This window comes from Chiloscyllium plagiosum, chromosome 17 (genome assembly GCF_004010195.1).
Source record: "Chiloscyllium plagiosum isolate BGI_BamShark_2017 chromosome 17, ASM401019v2, whole genome shotgun sequence".
In the NCBI taxonomy this organism is placed as follows: domain Eukaryota; kingdom Metazoa; phylum Chordata; class Chondrichthyes; order Orectolobiformes; family Hemiscylliidae; genus Chiloscyllium; species Chiloscyllium plagiosum.
Genome location: NC_057726.1, coordinates 53,036,367 through 53,052,840, shown reverse-complemented (window position 1 = coordinate 53,052,840; position 16,474 = coordinate 53,036,367). Strand labels below are relative to the sequence as shown.

Below are 16,474 nucleotides of genomic sequence, written 5' to 3'. Positions count from 1 at the left end.
TGGTCTGAGGAGAGCCAGGAGGGGGCACGAGAAAGGCTTGGCAGAACGGATTAGGGAGAACACAAAGGCATTTTACACTTATGTGAGGAATAAGAGAATGGTCAAAGAAAGAGTAGGGCCAATCAGGGATAGCATAGGGAACTTGTGTGTGGAGTCTGAGGAGGTAGGGGAAGCCCTAAATGAGTTTTTTGCTTCTGTCTTTATGAAAGAAACGAACTTTGTAGTGAATGAAACCTGTGAAGGTGTGCATGCTGGAATGGATAGAGATAGAGGAAGCTGATGTGCTGAAAATTTTGTCAAACATTAAGATTGACAAGTCGCCAAGCCCGGACCAGATTTGTCCTCAGCTGCTTTGGGAAACGAGAAATGCAATTGCTTCGCCACTTGCGAATATCTTTGCATCCTCACTCTCCACTGGAGTTGTACCGGAGGACTGGAGAGAGGCAAATGTAATTCCTCTCTTCAAGAAAGGAAATAGGAAAATTCCCGGCAATTACAGATCAATAAGTCTCATGTCTGTCGTCTGCAAGATATTAGAAAGGATTCTGAGGGATAGGATTTATGACCATCTGGAAGAGCATGGCTTGATTAAATGCAGTCAACATGGCTCTGTGAGGGGCAGGTCATGCCTCACAAACCTTATCGAGTTCTTTGAGGATGTGACTACAAAAGTTGATGAGGGTCGGGCTGTGGATGTGGTGTATATGGACTTCAGTAAGGCATTTGATAAGGTTCCCCATGGTAGGCTCATTCAGAAGGTCAGGAGGAATGGGATACAGGGAACATAGCTGTCTGGATACAGAAGGAAAATATTCTGCCTGGAAGTCAGTGGTGAGTGGTGTTCCACAGGGCTCTGTCCTTGGGCCTCTACTGTTTGTAATTTTTATTAATGACTTGGATGAGGGGATTGGAAGATGGGGCAGCAAGCTTGCAGACAACACAAAGGTTGGAGGTGCTGTTGACAGTATAGAGGGCTGTTGTAGGCTGCAGCGGGACATTGACAGGATGCAGAGATGGGCTGAGAGGTGGCAGATGGAGTTCAACCTGGATAAATGAGAGGTGACGCATTTTGGAAGGTCGAATTTGGAAACTGAGTACAGGACTAAGGATAGGATTCTTGGCAGTGTGGAGGAACAGAGGGATCTTGGTGTGCAGGTACATAGATCCCTTAAAATGGCCACCCAAGTGGACAGGGTTGTTAAGAAAGCATATGGTGTTTTGGCTTTCATTAACAGGGGGATTAAGGTTAAGAGTCATGAGATGTTGTTGCAGCTCTATAAAACTTTGGTTAGACCGCACTTGGAATACTGCGTCCAGTTCTGGTCGCCCTGTTATAGGAAAGATGTGGATGCTTTGGAGAGAGTTCAGAGGAGGTTTACCAGGATGCTGCCTGGACTGGAGGGCTTATCTTATGAAGAGAGGTTGACTGAGCTCGGACTTTTTTCATTGGAGAAAAGGAGGAGGAGAGGGGACCTAATTGAGGTATACAAGATAACGACAGGGCTAGATAGAGTCGATAGCCAGAGACTATTTTCCAGGGCAGAAATGGCTGGTTGGAGGAAAGTATAGAGGGGATGTCAGAGGCGGGTTCTTTACACAGAGTTGTGAGAGCATGGAATGCATTGCCAGCAGCAGTTGTGGAAGAAAGTTCTTTGGGGACATTTAAGAGACTGCTGGACATGCATATGGTCACAGAAATTTGAGGGTGCATACATGAGAATCAGTGGTCGGTACAACATCGTGGGCTGAAGGGCCTGTTCTGTGCTGTACTGCTCTATGTTCTATATGGCTCCGAATAATATGGTACGATAATGTAAATTTCTTACAATTTATCTATAAGTCAGAGGCATCCCACCCTAGCCTTGGGACATCTAATTTCCTGCAGGTCAGCAGAGCAAGTTAACTCTTTAATATCACACTATCACCCTAGAAAACTTTTTATTTTCTCTTCTGATGCAACTCCCATGGAACTTCCATTTAATATTTCCTCTACTACAAAATATACACTCTTCACATAAAAGTCCGAGTGTTGACAAATACTGAGGAGGGCCAAAGCTCTATCCATGGAAATACATGGCAAACTCTGATTTATTACTCCTTCCATCCAGGGAGCCTTCTGTAGCTCATCCAAAATACCAGTTAATCAGTATGGATCAGAGTTTGATGTTGGGACCCAATTTATCTTGATTGTACAGTGCCTCATCCCACAAACTATTTATCTAGGAGGTGTGACATGTAAATATAATCAAAAGAATGACAGCATTATCCAATTATTTTATTCTTCTGATATACAGTTTTGTTAAAAATGCCACACTTCCATCAGTCATGGCACATGAGCATAGAATGATTACAACACAAAAGGAAGCCATTTGGTCCATTATTTCTGTGCTGGCTCTCTGAAAGAGCAGTTTATTAGTATTACTCTCCTGTCTTTTCCCTTTGAGTTGCAAAATTTTCTTTTTCAGATAATGATCTAATTCTTATTAGAAAGCTATGATTGAATCTGTCTCTACCACATCTCAGGCAGCAGATTCCAGGCTCTAACCACTGCCCTCTTCGTCCCCTCTCTCCCTTTCTCCCCATCACTTCTCTCCTCTTCTACCAGCCTCTTTCCAACCTCCCCCTGCCCCTCCCTGTCCTCTTCCCCTTCACAACCTCCTCCTACATTTGTAGTAGACTTTGTCTTTTGTAATTTGAGGGTGCATTTTGAGTTGCATAAGGTATTCATCCTATGTTTCAGTAACACTACACACAAATTTATGTAAAATTCTTATCAATTTGAACATGTAATTACTGCAAGCTACACCACACTTCATTTTTTTAAACATCCTGTTCACACACGTCATAACATAGCCCAAGAGCAGATGGAACGTGACCTCCTGGGTCAGAGGTACAGACACAATCACAGTGCCACAAAACCCTTTACAGTAGACTTCATGTGTTAGCTAAAATTGCTATTTTGGGTAGAAATAAAATTGTTATAGATCAGAACAAAATTAGATACCACACAGCAAGAGGCAATAGTTGGGAATACATGTACTTCAGTGGGCACAATTAAACGTCCAGGTCCTGGTATTTAATATGCATCCAAATGCACTTATTATGACCTGATTTCATTGCACGTACTATTAAATTATATAGTTCAACTGGCTGGGGTGTTTAGATCAGAATAGGAATGTTCCAGATGGATTATTTCAATAGAGTAAGCACTTTGGTCCATTGTAAGATATAGCAGTGATAACTGTATTGATTATATATTACTAACTTCAGTGATTTTTGATCAATGTCAAACTTTTGAGTTCTATCATAATACCTTATGTATGACTGCTTGTATTTTCTCTCCCCTTACACTTATCTCTGCAGTCCACCAACTCAACAATGATGCACATAACAAAATTCATTCCATTCATGAATGGGAAAAATTAGAGGGAACAGTGCTCCTGACTATGGGATAAATATTTGATTTGGCATGAGCAGATTCATTCATTCTTCAAAGTTTGCAACGGATTGTCAATCTCAGCTGCCTACTCAATACAAATGTAAGTTGAATGCTCCGTCCAAAAGACACAACCTCAAAGTGTAAGATAATTTCAAAACTGTAATTAGTTTAAATCTAGATTATGTGCTCAATTCCTGGAGCAAACTTTTATTCCACAATCTTCTAACTCAGCATTGTGATTGCTATCACTGAACCCTTTCAGGTGAATGTTAAAAACCCCCATTAGATTACACCAAAACTTAGCAGAAAGGTTGTTCCAGTATCATTATAAACATTCATGTTTCAAACAAACTAACTGAACCCCACTTATTTCATTGCTATTTATTGGACTTGCTCCATAATGTATCCAGCACTAAGACTGAATATTGCTGCATTAGATGTCCGGAAAAATTAGGAGCAAGCCACTTGAGCCCGCTCTGCCATTCATTAAAATCATGCGTGATCCAATTATTCCACATTCTCATCAATCTTCAATAGCCTTAAATCAAGAAGCAAATCAAGATCAACTTTGTTAAGAATCCACATTAGAGTGGCGCAGGAAAAGCACAGCAGGTCAGGCAGCATCCGAGGAGCAGGAAAATTGCCATTTCAAGCCTCTCTACCCACGAGGCTTTCAGCCTCATTTCTGATGAAGGGCGCCTACCTGAAATGTCAATTTTCCTGCTCCTTGGATGCTGCCTGACTTGCTGCGCTTTTCCTGCACTACTCTAATCTTGACTCTAATCTCCAGCATCTGAAGTCCTCACTTTCGCCTTTATTAAGATTCCACCTGCCATTGCCTTAAAAATATTAAAGACTCTTTCCTAAAAGGCAGGTGAAGGGAAACTCCAAAGACTTGCGATGCTCAGAAAAAATAGGTCCTCAACTGGATCAAGTGGACAATCCCTCTTTTATTAGGAGAAAGTAGGACTGTGAATTCTGGAGAGTCAGAGTTGAAAAGTGTGGCGTTGGAAAAGCACACCAGTTCAGACACCAGAGAGCATAAGCCCTTGCTCGAAACGTGGACTCGCATGCTCCTCAGTTATATTTATTATACTCAACTATTACCAATGAACTACAATCTATTTCCAAAATCTATTATCATTTGAGTAAGATTGCAGTGATAATTCTGAGGCACTTTGATTATCAGTACATGTTCCATTCCCTTTTTTAATATTTAAAAAAACAAAATTAGAAAACAGGTACTGAAAATAGCCAGATGAGAACATGATTTGCAAATTGGTGCTACAAAATGGAAATGTTTTTAGCTTACTGGGGTGACTATTGAATAGGAACAGGAGTATGAATGAGTCAAAACTTTGAGGCCAGAGTACATTGCCTCCTATTTATCACCGGATTCTTCCTTTCTCATTTTCCATTTATGTGCTGGCACTGAAATTACTGTAATTACTTATAGTTTGGAGCAGTGCTGAATATTACAAGGAGGCTGCCTACTTTCATTTTGTAGTAGTTGTGGATCTGTCTGACATTAATTAACAACTTTGGGAAAGAAATTACTGCATTGAAGTTCTGGTGTTCTTTCCCTCCATTTCCTAAAGAGTTCTGTAAAGATTTCTCCATTGTCCCACTATGTCCAATGTATTATGGATTATTACAAAACAATCAAATTAAAATGTGAATCTGAGAAAGACGAAGGTGCTATTATGAAATGGAAAAATTGTAAGGAAAGCTAAAAGATTAATGAATAGGAAAGTTGCCTATAGAATTTCTTTTAAATATTTTTGACCTTTTCAGTGAGATATTCTAAGATAACTTGATATAGAACCGTAGTATGCTGTGAAAAGATAAGGCCTTTCATTTTTCACTTCATTATTCTTCAAGTGCTGAAAAGAAATGCTTTTAAATCTAGATAGGGAATAAAGGCCAGTGATTGTCAGACGGTGTAGTTTGACAAAGGGGTGCTTATTACTGTTTCAGTATGTTAGGTGACTATCAGTTCCTTTCGCTTTCTGTATACATGACTAGGAATAAGAAAGACCTGCTCCAATAGTCTCAACTATCAAAAGTTATCTTGGATGGTTTATAAATGCTGTCCACTGCAAATGGAACTTTTTTGTCAAAATGAAATGTATGACAAGCATTCTTTAATAACAAATATCTAGGAACCTCTATCTCTTTAGGAGACTATTGTCTTGCCTTCCATCATCCACTTTCCCACGGCCTAGCTTCAGTTATCCTCCTTATTCAGTACTGCTCCAAACTATAATTACAGTAATTCCAGTACCACCACATAAATGGAAAATGAGAAAGAAAGAATCAGGTGATAAATAGGAGGCAATGAACTCTGACCTCAAAGTTTTGACCCTGCTCCTATTCAATAGTCACTCCAGTAAAAACATTTCCATTTTGTAGCACCAATTTGCAAGTCATGTTCTCATCTGGCTATTTTCAGTACCTGTTTTCTAATTTTGTTCTTTTAAAAAAGATTTTTGAATATTAAAAACAGGAATGGAACATGTAGCGATAACCAAAGTTCCCTAGAATTATCACTGCAATCTTACTCAAATAATAATAGATTGTAGTTCTTGGTAACAGTTGAGTATAATAAATATAACTGAGGGATTCGAAAAGTGTGGCGCTGGAAAAGCACAGCAGGTTAAGCAGCATCGAGGAGCATGCGAATCAACGTTTCAGGCAAGGGCTTATGCTTGAAATGTCGACTCTGCAGCTCCTCTGATGGTGTCTGACCTGCTGTGCTCTTCTGGCACCACACTTTTCAACTCTGACTCTCCAGCATCTGCAATCCTACTTTCTCCGAGTAAAAGAGGGATTGTCCATTTGAGACAGTTGAGTACTTTTTTTTCCTGAGCATCGCAAGTCTTTGGAATTTCCTTTCACCTGCCTTTTGGAAAGAATTTTTAATATTTTTAAGGCAGTGGTAAGTGGACTCTTAATAAAGTTGATCTTGACTTGCTTCTTGATTCAGGCTATTGAGGACAGATAAGATTGTTCTGAATTGCCACCTGAACAGCAGGTCTAGCAAGGTATCCAGTAACTTCAATTATAATTATTTTCTACAATTACAACCAAATTTAAGATTTAAAATGTAGCCATCCAATTAGGACTGCATTATGAAGATATCATACTGAGTAAATAGTATTATTTATAGCTTTGAAAATATTTGTCATAGAGTTTATAAACTAAATTACACCTGCAATACAAAATCTTACAACACACTTGCAATATCTAGATCTCTGAAATGAACATGTAATATAGGAATCTGAACTATGTGGCAGCTTGGCTTAATGCAATTTTCTTTCATTTTACAAGAGTGACGTTGAATTCAGTTCAGAGTGACTAAAATGTTTCTCTTTACCAATTAAAGGCTCTCATGAGAATTTAAAACCAGATTGTATGGTAGGTGGAGGAGAGGTGGGGCACTGTTTGAAACCAGAGATTTCTCTACCACTCTAGCTCATCGGTTACCTTGGGGAAAGTATAGTACCTGCTATGTATTCCTGAGCCCAGGTCTATGAGTTCCATGGACAGTGAAACGAGATTACTATAATGCAACATCTAATGAATGTGCTATGGTGATACAAAAGTTGGAAATCAGCAAGGCATGGGAAGGTAAATTAAGGCAACCACGAGTTGGTTTCGGAGTCAGGAGGAGAAGGACTCATAACTAATAAGGACATTTTGAGGAAAGCAAGCTCATGAGGCAACTACAGTCCTTGGCATCTCCTGGGGAGAGAGAACCTAGAACTTCTGGTGACATGGAAATTTGGGGTAGCAGAGCAAGAGGAAGTGAAAGGAGAAAATACACTGGGTTTAAGAACAGAACAGATAAAAGATTTGAGAATACCACCAACATGTTGGTGGGTATGAAGGGACATGAATGTTAAGGTGTACTGTTCATTGATATTGTAAAACATGCCACCTGAAGAAAAAAAATGGTTAGTGTAAATAACGATTCCTCCAAAATCAAAGAAAATTAACTAAATGTTAAATAGAAATCAAGTAGTCTTCAATTTTCAAATTATGTACAGCACATAGTATATAATGTTACAGCTTAATACTAAACATTTTGAACATGCATTTCTTTATTCCATACTTGCAGTTTGCTTGCCTCTGAACCTGGAATACAGTATCTTTTTATACCCCTGTTCCATCTCATTCGCAGCACCGCCCCACCCCACCCCAACTGCATGCAACCCTCTTTCTGGTATTTCCAGGAGCTACATTTACCACAATTCTGAAAATGGCTGTGGCCATGCTCCTAATCCTCTGCTGATTCTATCCCAGCTGTTTCAAGGCACATGTGCCTGAATCTGTTGTGATTTGCAATCTGTCTACACTTCATGAAAACAACTGATTTGCTATTTGGCATTTTTTCACAATTAGAAATTTAGAGTCCAGAACTCTACAGATTGGTCAAATATCTCAAGACATCACAATATCTCACTCCTCTCTCTCGCTCAGACACACGGAACACACACATCTCAGACAGTGCATACTATTTAAATTCCTTTCTCATGCCATCGTTTGATATAAACAAAGGATGACTATATTGTTAAATCTTACAGTTGCAATGGGAAAGTTTCAGAAATGAGATATCCTGAGTCCAGAGACAGTATATTCCTGTTTGGGTGAAAGGAAAGGCTGGCAAGTGTAAGGAATGCTGGACGACTAAAGAAATTGAGGATTTGGTTAAGAAAAACAAGGAAGCATATGTCAGGTATAGACAAGATAGACTGTAGAATCCTTAGAAGAGTATAAAGGCAGTAGGAGTATACTTAAGAGGGAAATCAGGAGGGCAAAAAGGGGACATGAGATCGCTTTGGCAAATAGAGTTAAGGAGAATCCAAAGGGTTTTTTTAACAAATACATTAAGGACAAAAGGGTAACTAGAGAGAATTGGGGCTCACAAAGATCAGCAAGGCGGTCTTTGTGTGGAGCCACAGGAGATAGGGGAGATACTAAATGAGTATTTTGCATCAGTGTTTTCTGTGGAAAAAGACATGAAAAATATAGAATGTAGGGAAATAAATGGTGACATCTTCAAAAATGCTCATATTACAGAGGAGGAAGTGCCGGATGCCTTGACATGCATAAAAGTGGATAAATCCCCAGGACCTGATCAGGTGTACCCTAGAATTCTGTGGGAAGCGAGGGAAGTGATTGTTGGGCCCATTGCTGAGATATTCATATCATCGATAGTCACAGACGAGGTGCCGGAAGACTGGAGGTTGGCTAACATGGTACCACCGTTTAAGAAAGGTGGTAACGACTAGAACAGTGAGCCTGACGTTAGTGGTGAGCAAGTCGGTGGAGGGAATCCTGAGGGACAGAATGCACATGTATGTGGAAAGGCAAGGACTGATTAGGGGTAGTCAACGTGGCTTTGTACGTGGGAAATCATGTCTCACAAACTTGATTGTTACTTCTGCAAAAAACTCAAAGAGGATTGATGAGGGCAGAGTGATGGACGTGATCTATACGGACTTCAGTAAAGCGCTCAACAACGTTCCCCATTGGAGACTGGTTAGCAAGGTTAGACCTCATGGAATACAGTGTGAACTAGCATTTGGATACAGAACTGACTCAAAGGTAGAAGACAGAGGGTAGTGGTGAAGGGTTGTTTTTCAGACTGGAGGTCTGTGACCAGTGAGTGCCACAAGGATTGGTGCTGGGTCCACTACTTTTCATCATTTATATAAATGATTTCATTGTGATCATAAGAGATATAGGCAGTAAGTTTGCAGATGACACCAAAATTGAAGGTGTAGTGGATAGCGAACGTTACCTCAGATTACTATGGGATCTTGATCAGAAGAGTCAATGGGCTGAGAAGTGGCAGATGGAGTTTAATTTAGATAAATATGAGGTGCTGCATTTTGGGAAAGCAAATCTTAGCAGGACTTATACACTTAATGGTAAGATCCTATGGAGTGTTGGTGAACAAAGAGATCTTGGAATGCAGGTTCATAGCACCCTGAAAGTAGCGTGACAGGTAGATAGGATAGTGAAGAAGGTGTTTGGTAAGCTTTCCTTTATTGGCCAGAGTATTGAGTACAGGAGCTCAGAGTTCATGGTTCATGTTGCGGCTGTACAGGACATTGGTTGGGCCACTTTTGGAATATTGCATGCAATTCTGGTCTCCTTCCTTTCGGAAAGATGTTGTGAAACTTGAAAGGGTTCAGAAAAGATTTACAAGAATGTTGCCACTGTTGGAGGACTTGAGCTATAGGGAGAGGTTGAACAGGCTGGGGCTGTTTTCCCCGGAGCTTCGGAGGCTGTGGGGTGATCTTATAGGAGTTTACGAAATCACAAAGGGCATGGGTAGGATAAATAGACAAAGTCTTTTCCTTGGTGTGGAGGAATCCGAAACGAGAGGGTATATGTTTTGGGTGAGAGGGAAAAGATACAAAAGAGATCTAAGGGGCAACCTTTTCATGCAGAGGATGGTACGTGTGGGGAACGAGCTGCTAGAGGATGTGATGGAAGCTACTACAAGTGCAACATTTAAAAGACACCTGGATGGATTTATGAATAGGAAGGGTTTGGAGGGATATGGGCGGGTGCTGCCAGGTGGACTAGATTGGGTTGGGATATCTAGTCGGCATGGATGAGTTGGACCAAACGATCTGTTTCCGTGCTGTACATCTCTGTGACTCTATGATAATGTGTCCAGCTTTAAAAAGGGGGAGAATGGTAAATCTATTGCAGATCAGTCAGTTTAACATCAGTGGTGGGGAAGCTTTTAGAAACTGTAATGTGATAGAAAATGAACAGGCAATTGGCAATTACAAGCTAATAAAGAAAAACCAGCATGGATTTTACAAAAAAAAAATCAGGTTTGACCAATTTGAATTTTAGATGAGAGAAAGTGATAGATGAAGTGCATGTTGTGTATAGGGCTTCCCAAAAAGTGTTTTACAAGTACTGAGGTGAATGGCAAAATTGAAGCTATAACAACAAGGATACAAAAGTGGCCAGGAAAAAGAAAATACCTGAGGTGAATGGCTCTTTGGAGTTCAGTCAATACCAAGACTGCTGTTGTTATTGATATACACTGATAAAATGATCAGCGTTAATAATCTCAACATACAGACTCTTTTAACAATGAGCCCGAAGCCAATAAACAGAAAACAGCACTACTAATGATGAGGTTACACCATCATTTTTCTTGGGAAAACTTTCATAACCCACTTGTAATTAATGCCATTGACACATATGTCAACCGGTCATTCATTTGGCAGAGGATTACGCGTAAAATCAAAACTTCCAAGATTTAAAATAAAAATGCAATCTCGAACAAGTTTACATGTTTTGGCAACACTCTTCTGTTATCTGTTCTATAATTTATTTTCTGTCAGGGAAGTCCCCTTCAAAATTGGTTCAAATTAAAACGTATGGAATATAACAAGTCACCTTCAGCGGACAGGATATATTAACTGAGACTAATTTGACCTGTAGGAACAATGACTGGTCAAAGGATCAATTTGATTTGCAGGTCTTTTAATCATCTGGCTTGAATTATTACCCTAGCAACTCGCCACACTATTTGGCAGGGAATTTATGGGCAGTTAGTAATACTGTGCAGCTGTTCATCTCTCCTGTCATGACTTTTATGAGTCCACCCAATATTTTAATCTATTTCTCTGGATCTGCAACTTGGCACCTAAGGAACTCCATCTAATTATTATTTTTCAGTAACTAATTGTTGTCCATTTGTGATTAAAAGATGACCTTCAAGCAGCTGATGTTTCAACTTGCTGCAGGATAGAACATGTACACATTGCAATTTTTTTTTCCTTTCCATGCAACTCCCTTCAAGGACTTTTTATGTAAGTTGTGTACTATAGCTGTGGATAAAAATGTCAGAATACAAATCAGTCATTGTTCCAACAGGTCTGAATAATCTCAGATAATATATCCCAGCTAGAAAAGGTAACTTGTTATATAACAGTGTACATGTTGATTTGAATTCATTTTGATAGGGACTTGGAGGGAAAGATGCATAGAATACTTTGATTTTAAATTTTGAAGATTTGATTATCATCAGGAGGATAAAGTAAATTCAAACTAGCCATGCCCATTTCCCTTTACTTGATGACTATTTGGGTTTTAATTTTGAAATTTACTCCCAGACTCTCCCAATCTTCAAAATAACTTTTGGGGTTTGATGGCTTTTAGAAAATCTCTGCCTAACTTGTTTCATCTCTACCACAAGGAGAAGAACCCTTGCTTCTCTGTCCAAATAACTAATGCCCCTCAACTCCATTCTCGTAAATGCCATCTGCATCCCCTTCAAGGCATTTCTTGCTATGTTATTTATCTCATTACTGTTTACAGGATGTTAATGTGCAAAAACTAGCTGCTGCTGTACGTCATGTGTATTTCATTGGCTACAAATTCATTTGGATGTCTTCAGGATGCGAAAAGTGCTGATTAAATCCAAACCATTTCCTTCTTTGTGTTGCTGAACAGTGGTAAAACTAACACAGATAGTTAGCTCCCTGAAAACAAAGTCAAAGTTTGATAAGGTACAAAAAAATGGCAACATCACATTGGACATAGTACTTAATAATTTCTGTTATGCAACTGATAACGACCAGAAACACAACATTGATTTCTTTTACATTTTCACTTTTAGTTAGGAAAACTATGTGGGATTAAATAGTGTCAAACTGTAATTTATCTTTATGGTACCATTAATTCACTGGTCTTAAAAATATCTTAAAATAAAAGTTTCAAAACTAATTACACATTTTTTTTAAAAAAAATCAAAATTTGGTATTAAAAACATAATATTAGGCTTATTATGCAATTTCACAGCTTTCCTTTACTAAATTCAGGACTGAATTCAGGACTGAGGCCAAGTACACATTGGGGAAAAAGATTTAGATTTTTCTAATTCTTTTCACTTAAATGGAATTAAGTGCATAATAATCCATCATTGTTTCAGGGCACAAATTACACCGCAGAATGCAAAAACTTAGTTCATAAACAAAACTGACTTAATTAGGAATTGTCAGGCATTTCAACTTTGCAACTTCAATGATATCAATTCTGGCACAGATTCAGTGCAAGTCAATGATTCAAGTGAAGATACAAAGCAGGACTTTCCAAAGTGACGGTCATGACTACAGAGCCGAAATTTTGAGGTTGCGAGCTCTGAAGCAACATTGGCAATTAAATAGCCCTGACCAAGTTATAGCAGCTGTGCCCCATTCTAGTAGACAGGCCCCCACTCTCCCGGTCATCATCCACTTCACAGTTCTGAGTGGTGGCCCACAACTTTGTGGCCTTGAACTGGAGTCACAGTAAGAAAATGCTTTGGAAGGACTGACCTAAGGAAGGCATTATCCTGGAGAACTAGATTAGATTAGATTAGATTACAGTGTGGAAACAGGCCCTTCGGCCCAACAAGTCCACACCGACCCGCCGAAGCGAAACCCACCCATACCCCTATATTTACCCCTTATCTAACACTACGGGCAATTTAGTACGGCCAATTCACCTGACCCTGCACATCTTTTGGATTGTGGGAGGAAACCGGAGCACCCGGAGGAAACCCACGCAGACACGGGGAGAACGTGCAAACTCCAAACAGTCAGTCGCCTGAGTCGGGAATTGAACCCGGGTCTCTGGCGCTGCGAGGCAGCAGTGCTAACCACTGTGCCACCGTGCCGCCCACGGTGGTTAACTAGTGGTTAAATGTTTAAATAAAACTGGACAACCTCAAATCATCCCTGTTCATCCGCTGTTTTAGAGCTCTCACTTTGAAATTGGCTTTTTCCTTAGGTCGGGGTCAGATTATTCTGATGTAATATTGAGTTAATTACATTAAATAAAAGGGAAAGAATTACTCAAATCATTATTTCCAACAACGTGGTACACACATTCTGAAAAAAATAATTTATATTTTCATTATCTACAGATGTCAACAAGTTTTCACTTGTCAACTGATGCTAACCCAAGATTAAGTGGTTCAAATTGAGTTTTAAAACATTTTTGCTATTTTAATTAAATAACTTAATTTAAACTTTTAGATCATATATTTGAGGTAAAAATTTTCAAATGATCAAGAATAGAATTCTATAAAACTGTAGAGGAACAGTTTTACAGTCAAATACAAAATAAACTGTAGTCAACACTTTGTAATTCTACTGGTACTGCAAACAGGTCCTTTACAGCTACATATGTAGCACAAATTAAACATTCTATGCATCCACAGTTTACAGGCATTAAACAGACAAGGGTTGACAGCCAAATAACTGATGAGCATGTGAATAAGTGAGTAATGTTAATCACTTTGTGTGGCTTATTTCTCTAAATCATTGGTCCCTGATGCATATTACAAGTGGACAACAGATGGTAATTTTAATATTGAGTTAAAACTAAATTAAAATTTTACACCATAGACTTAAACACAATTTACTAGAAGAAATTTAGGCCAAAAGTGCAGGCTGACATCGTGGAGCCAGCTCAAAATTATAAAAATATTTTTATGAAGTAATTGAAAAAGAAACAAAAAGTGAAGACTGATTTGCTAAGAAAAAAGTTTCATTGAATTTTGTTTACGTTTTGTAATACCTTGTGTGAGGAACTAACAGGGAGATCATTAGGCAGAAAAGAAGGTTTACGCTTTCCCCAACCCCTCCAAACATTGAGGAATGACATGGGATCAAAGAGCTTGTGTGTGGGGCAGCGGTCCTACTGTATCTCATCCACAAAACATTCTTCATGTCTACTTAGATAGTATGCAATGACTCAGAACCACACAATTTATTCAGTAGTGGGCAGGACAAAAGACTACCAAACCCCATTCCATCCAAGCCAGGCAAGCACATTTTTAAACCAAGAAGCCAGATGTGTAATCCAAACCAACGAAACTTAGTATTTAACAGCACAGCAGAAAGCTATTCAGTCATTATACCTGCACTACTTCCACAAACCAAAGACCCACTCTGCCAGATTCTTCCAAACATTTCCCATAAACGTTCTTTATTTTTCGAATGTTTCTCTTTTAGAAGCCAGTATGGATTCTAGTAAAAGAATTGGTCTGACAGGATTGTTTCAAGTCTCAACAAAATTTTTGCATTAAAAAATCCCCTTCATCTCCCCCTTGCATTTGATTTTACATTTATGAAAGGCTGTTCACAATAGATAAGAGTACTGACTGTACTCTACCAACTTGCTTGTAAAACTCAATACATGCTCGTAAAACTCAGAATGTGGACTTTTGTGGCGGAGTGGTAGAGTCTCTACCTCTGTGCCAGGAGGTCAGCATTCAGGTCCCATATGCTCGAAAGGTGTGTAACAACATCATTGAGTAAGTTTATTTGAAAATATTTATAATGAATAGTGCAGAAGCTCTTGTGATGGTATGGTAATGTCCCTTCCGCTGATCCAGAAGGTCATAGGTCATGTCATATTTGTTCCAGTGATGTTTCATAACACATCTAAAAAACGTGGATTTAAAAATTCATATAATTTGCCTTAAATTATAGATTTAAAATATCGATAATTCCTGTATGACAGTTTTGTTGCACAGTGACATGTCCCTATCTCTAGGCCAGAAGGTCTGGGTTCAAGTTCCACCTGCCCTAGAGATACATTACAAGATGTCTGAACAGGTTGATTAAGTATCTATAATATGCTGCCATTAACTAACAAGCAATTTGAGATCATTAGTCAGGCTTGAGGTTTAGTTTGTATATGTTTGCTAGAAGCTACATATATTCATATACAGGGACCTGGTCTCTGTATGGGAATGAAATATGCCCAGAAACTGCACCTTTTTTGAATTAAAGAAGGGTACGATCATTCCTTTTGCATTCACCATTGTAATGCCTTGACTAATTCGAGGCTACTTGCCAACCAATCAACATTCTTTCTCATACACTATAAAATTCTCGCATCTGGATAGGTACATGAATAGGAAGTGTTTAGAGACATATGGGCTAAATGCTGGCAAATGAGACCAGATCAGTTTAGGATATCTGGTCAGTGCAGATGAGTTGGACCAAAGGGTCAGTTTCCATGCTATATAACTCTATGACTCATTGAAATTTGACATTCTTTCATTTGTCCTGATGAGCAAATAATGAAAAACTTTGACAGCATATCATAGATATGTACAGCACGGAAACTGACCCTTTCGGTCCAACCCGTCCATGCCAACCAGATATCCTAACCCACCTGCCAGCACCCAGCCCATATCCCACCAAATCCTTCCTATGCATATACCCATCCAAATGCCTCTTAAATGTTACAATTGTACCAGCCTCCACTATTTCCTCTGGCAGCTCATTCCATATACGTACCACCCTCTGCATGAAAAGGTTGCCCCTTAAGTCTCTTTTATATCTTTCCCCTCTCACCCTAAACCTATGCACTCTAGTTCTGGACTCCCCAAACCCTGGGAAAAGACTTTGTCTATTTATCCTATCCATGCCCCTCATAATTTTGTAAACCTCTTAAGGTCACCCCTCAGTCTCCGACGCTCTGGGGAAAACAGCCACAGCTTGTTCAACCTCTCCCTATAGATCAAATCCTCTAACCCTGGCAACATCCTTGCAAATCTTTTCTGAACCCTTTCAAGTTTCACAACATCTTTCCGATAGGAAGGAGATTGGAAGTGCACGCAATATTCCAACGGTGGCCTAACCAATGTCCTGTACAGCCGCAACATGACCTCCCAACTCCTGTAGGCAATACTCTGACTAATAAAGGAAAGCATACCAAACACCTTCTTCACTATCCTATCTACCTGTGACTCCACTTTCAAGGAGCTATGAACATGCATTCCAAGGTCTCTTTGTTCAGCAACACTCCCTAGGACCTTACCATTAAGTGTATAAGTCCTGCTAAGATTTGCTTTCCCAAAATGCAGCACCTTGCATTTATCTGAATTAAACTCCATCTGCCACTTCACAGCCCATTGGCCCATCTGGTCCAGATCCTGTTGTAATCTGAGGTAACCCTCTTCGCTGTCAACTACACCTCCAATTTTGGTGTCATCTG

The 16,474-nt window shown here is 39.4% G+C and overlaps 1 protein-coding gene across 3 annotated transcripts in view; it reads right to left on the bottom strand.

Moving 5' to 3' along the window:
* The window catches only part of pskh1 (protein serine kinase H1), a 51,115-nt gene that overhangs the window by 9,769 nt on the left and 24,872 nt on the right, over positions 1-16,474 (bottom strand). The window lies entirely within an intron of this gene.